Source organism: Papilio machaon, chromosome 24 (assembly GCF_912999745.1).
Source record: "Papilio machaon chromosome 24, ilPapMach1.1, whole genome shotgun sequence".
NCBI lineage: Eukaryota > Metazoa > Arthropoda > Insecta > Lepidoptera > Papilionidae > Papilio > Papilio machaon.
Window position 1 is genome coordinate 4,893,060 of NC_060009.1, and position 6,051 is coordinate 4,899,110.

The window sequence follows — 6,051 nt, forward strand, 5'->3', positions numbered from 1 at the left end:
AAATATCGTAAGTATTTTCTAACCTAAATAAAACACATGTGATGAAAAGAGCGATTTTTTTTAAATAAAATTTAAATCCTATGTGTATTTTTCTAATAAGATTATGTGAAAAGTCTATTTGGGATTAGGAACATAACAGAGTATAGGGAAACTTGAGTCCTAATAACACTGGCTAAAGTTCCAATATAATCGTCCATTTTAAAATTAGCGACATCTGTTGGCTAAAAGAAGTGAGTTATTTTATTAGCTTCCACCCTTTATTTCTTTAGAAACCTTAACACAAGATGGCATTGACGTAGGTATATTGACAGGAAATTACAAATTTCCTGTAAAATTGTTTTTGAACAAAAAAAATTGTTCGTGTACGAAATATTACCTGTATTACTCCGAGAAATACTACTAAACACTGTTTAGTTGAACACGTTTTTTAACCCTTTGATAACCGTTGATTGATTTTTTTTTATATTACAAGGTGGCAAATGAGTAAGCGGCCAGTTCAGTAACATGAATTCGCCGAAATGACAAAGCGACCGCTGCCCATAGACATTCGAAATAGCAGATGCGTTGCCTACCCTCAATCGACGAAGGAGGAGACGCACAAAAAGAGAATATTTAACCTTCCTATGCATTTCCTCCTCCATCAAATCCACCTCCCCTATCCATCCTTTCCTTATAAGAAAAGGGAAAGAGGACTAAAATTAGGCCTCTGGCACCACACTCATCAGACGAAACGCGGAATTACTTCCAATTCACGTCTGTCTTCTGTGTGGTCGTGATATTTCACCGGGCGAGCCAATTCGTGCAACTGATGCTGTTGTTGCTGGCGTCTAAATCGTCGTAAATTGCATGGCATTGCATTTCGCAAGCCTACGTATAATAATGTTTCAATAACCATGATTTGTTAAAAATCCGCGCCGGGCGCTAGTCACGGTATAAAAGTGTTGACGTATGTTTAAGCTAAAATGTATTTGAAACACTAAGTTTTTTATGACAAGGCCCTATACGTATTTTACTACGTTTTTTCTTTAGGTTAATCATACGAGTACTATCATACTAATATTATAAATGCGAATGTTTAGATGGATGGATGGATGTTTGCTTCAAGGTATCTCCAGAATGGCTCAACGGATCTTGATGAAATTTGGAACAGATGTAGAACATGGCCAGGAAGAACACATTGGCTACTTATGCGGATGGAGTAGCGGGCAACATATTATATAAAAATAGTGCACCACCGGCTGTGGAATCCCATGACTCAACCAACCAGTGTTCAGGGCTACAGAGACAGGAACCTCCTCACTATGCGCGCGGTTTCTAAAAAAAAACTGCCTTTAGTATCAGGCCCTTAATCCAACTGTAGCGAGAGCTTCTTAAGATGTTGGTTGAAGCTCTTCGCTATCAGTCCATTCACCGATATGACGATCAGAATAATTGTAGTCGATTTCATACGCCACATGGCGGTAACCTCGTAAGTAAAGTCTTATTATTTTATTAAAACTTAGATGTAAGTATTGAAAATCGATGAAACATTTATTTTATTTATTTATTTTAACACTTTATTGTTCATTATAAAAATAATGATACAATAATTTTACAATTATGTGAGCAAGGGCGGTCTTATGACTTTGAGCGGTTTCTTACATGGAACTCAGAGGGACGGGAATCTAATATAAATAGTAGGGAAAGTCAGAAATTAATAAAAAATAAATAGCAAGGCTAGTTTACATTAAACATATAAAACACGTAGTTTCTTTTTTTTTTAATATATCTAAGAATACAATAGGAGTCGATATCACGTCATAGAGGTTAGATATGAAAAGGGGCGTCATATAAACGCAGCCCTTAAACAGATGGGTGTGGCGGAACAGATGTGCGAATGCTTCTCACTATTGTTCAAAACCAACATTTATTTTCATCATATTTTTATTGTGTAAAGTATACTGTAACATTTCGTCAATGTTTTATATTATTTACTAGCTATTACCCGCGACTCCGTCCGCGCGGAATAAAAAAAATGCACACAAGATAAAAAAAGCTCCTATGTCCGTCTCCTAGTTCTAAACTAGCTCCCCATAAATTTTCAGCTAAATCAGTTCGACCGATCTTGAGTTATAATTAGTGTAACTAACACGACTTTCTTTTATATATATACTAGCTTTTACCCGCGACTCCGTCCGCGCGGAATAAAAAATAGAAAACGGGGTAAAATTTATCCTATGTCCTATTCCTGGTTCTAAGCTACCTGCCCACCAATTTTCAGCTAAATCAGTTCGACCGATCTTGAGTTATAAATAGTGTAACTAACACGACTTTCTTTTATATATATATAGATTTTTTATTTTTTTAATAATAAAAATATACAAGTCACACATTTGGATTATACAATGAATGTATTATGCTTAAACTTTTACTGCTTTATTTTGCAGCTAAATACAATCAGTAGTTGTTAAGTAATACTAAATTTACTTTGATCATGACCTTTCAGAATTATAGAATTAAATATATTGTTTTCTATGTAGAACATAGATAAGTAATCTCAGTTTCCAACATCTCATCCAAATATTCTAGTTATCTTCTTCCTTGTGCTTCTGTAACTTTGATATTAAGTCCAATATATGTTTGGATTTTATATTTATTTAGTGGTAGGGTTACTTGTATATAAAAATTATATTTATTTTAATCTGTATTCAAACGTTATCATTTCATAGTAACTTATTCAGCGCCTTAGTGTACATTTAATCTTATTAATTAACTCTATAATTAGGACCTCCCTTTACGACCGTTTATTCAGCATAAGTGTGACTATTAGAGTACTAAGTTCTTGTAATTGCAATTGATATTTTTCAATAATTCTGTAACACTTTCTAAATATAAATCAAGCTGTGCCAATAATTAAAATGTCTCTGAAATTAGACACACCGCATCTTGCCCCGTCACACGTACTTACCAAAGTCAAATACTCAATTATAGCAAATAACAAACTTATAAAACACAACCAAAGAATATCATAACATACAAAACACATCCTTAAATCTATACGGTTAAAGATTAAAATAGATTTTCAAAATTTAATAATAATTTTGCCTATCAGAGTACTTAGTATAGATGACAATGTTGAAAAGGACAAGAGTACATTAGCTATTGTGGTTAAAAGCACAATGAAATACTCTATAGCAAAAGTCAACGGTTCTGTAAGGATCGACAATTTTATACTACATATAAATCAAAGGATTTTATGCCTTATTCCTTTGTAATACAGTACAATGTGATTGTATTTCTTTGGTGTTATTTCGCACAATGAAATCTATAGAGATTTTTTTTGTGTATTGCGCTCGCTAAATTGGGTTGGGATTTTAAAAGCATTACGTCGGCTTAAGCGGTTGACACTTCACAGAGATCCTCAAATGTTTACGACATTCGTTTCGTAATCGGATTTCTTGAGTATTCAAGTGTTTGTTATTGTTGTCTTCGTTTTGCACTTTAGTACTTGTAAATTGACAATTTCTTTTCATCCCTTTATTCGTAAAGATAATTATATTAAATCTTGTATCCTAGTGTTAATATGTTAGATCATTTTTGCGATTTAATATTTTCTTTGTATATTTCCTTTCTGTTCATTGTTAAAGTGTTTGTCGAAGTACGTAAATCTCTGTAAATAGAGTTAAGAAATTAAGATATAAAAATTAAACTAGATACTAGATTTTAACTAATATAATTAGTATTATATAAAAATAAATTGGTGACAAAATTTGGCGGGCTGTCAAATGACGTTTATATCGCGGTGGATTGTCACCGCGACGGGCAAAGGCACAACGTGACGTGCGGCCACAGAACAATAACATATGAAATATTGTCCTTTCTGCGAACATCTGCCGCGGATATGAAAAAAAATTATAGATAGACACGGGCTATAGAAGGTTGTCTTTGGCTTGATTTAATGAGATCTTATAGCCTGTTCTATGTCTCAAATACTGCTAAAAAGCGGCGGACAAATTATTGATGTAATTAAATAAACGTTAATGTAATGTAGAAAATAACTAGTAAACTGCTGTAAATACAGCATTTGATTTCACGAGTGATCATCCGATAAAGAAGGAACTGCAGTGTTGCCGATCTTTAGAGTTTTATTTCTCAACTGTATAAACTTACAGCCACACTCAGACTTCAATGATTATTTAAGCAACCGCTTAATGTTTATTTCTTATATTAAATCTACAAATTTCCCTTAGTAATTACTTAGACTCATGTCAACATTCTCATACATGTCACTCATGTCACACTCATGTCTCATATATGTAAGATACATATTACTTTACTCATATTATCTACTAGACCATAGACATAGCACGTGGTACATGTGTCTCTATGGTCGGCTCTATGCACCCGGCTTTTCCACATCACTTCATTCGCATTATAGTAGATACGATTTGTTATCTTTACATATTTCTCTGTCGGTTTGACGAGGATTTTATAGTTAGCGGTTGGCATTTTTTTTTAATTTGACTATACGAACCCACTGCGGAAACAGGCCATAGCTATGACGTGCTTGCGATAAGCTTTCTGATTGTTACAATAATTAACTCTTATATAATAAACCGAAAAAGAATATTAAGATTAAGTCACCGGACCTCTTTGAATTCGTTTACAAGCCACTTTTGATACAGAATTGAATTTATCCTCGAAAGTATCTTACCATTAGCCATAAAAGGCAGTATCAAAGAATTAAGAATTCATACAAAATAATATTTATATTTTTAACAAAGTAAGCAAGAGTTGATAGGAATTATATATATTTATATATTTTTATATATATATATATATTAATATATTTTCATATGGAAAATAGTACAATATGATCATCCATTATTTTCCCCGTATAAAGTCACGAACAGACTAGTACTTAAGTATACTGTTGGTCGCAACATCTCTGCAATTATCAAAGAACGGTTTACAATGACCATTGACAATGATGCAGCAGTAAAGTACACAAACTGACTACACCTGTTGACAGCCTCCCGCGCCGACAATGTAGAGCAAACAATGATTCGCCACGTCAATCCAATGCCGACTTCTTTTAAACTAATTTACGTTTCTAACCCGTAAGTTTCTGAGACTAAAATGTATGTATAAAATATATTGTTATCTCTGTTTTGTCAAAGATAATGATAAGGATGACAATATGTTTTGTACAGAGATTTTGGTCTCAGAAACTAATGGTGACACATTTATAAACTTAACCATTTTAAACAAACTTATAGTAGAACGGTTCTGTACATATTATGTACATAAAACATATTACGTATTAGATAAAAAATATATATTTGTAAGAGTGATTTAGCAATGATATTGGAAATGATATAGTGAATTACATATTTCAAATCTATATATATAAAAGAAAGTCGTGTTAGTTACACTATTTATAACTCAAGATCGGACGAACTGAATTAGCTGAAAATTGATGGGGAGGTAGCTTAGAACTAGGAAACGGACATAGGATAGTTTTTACCCCGTTTTCTATTTTTTATTCCGCGCGGACGGACTCGCGCGTAAAAGCTAGTCTATATATATAAAAGAAAGTCGTGTTAGTTACACTATTTATAACTCAAGAACGGCTGAATCGATTTGACTGAAAATTGGTGGGCAGGTAGCTTGAAACCAGGAAAAGGACATAGGATAATTTTAACCCCCTTTTCTATTTTTTGTTCCGCGCGGCCGGAGTCGCGGGTAAAAGCTAGTTTTATATAAATTTTAAGAAATATTATTATTTAAATAGGCTTATAGGCACTGAGATGTTAAATAAATAAATTGGAGAGGATATCAAAACAACATCAAGTCTTTTATGGAATAGGTTTAAGTGATTAACAAGAAAGTAAGAGAATTTCAATAAGTTATCCATTCTCTTTAGACAGTGTTATTACAAAACCATAGAGTTAGTAAATATCATACGGATCTCCAAAAACTGTCCACAGATAATAAACAATTTCAGATACACCACAAAAGCGCGAAGGCGTGGCTCTGAGGATGCCGCAAACACTTCAAAGCGCGTCGGCA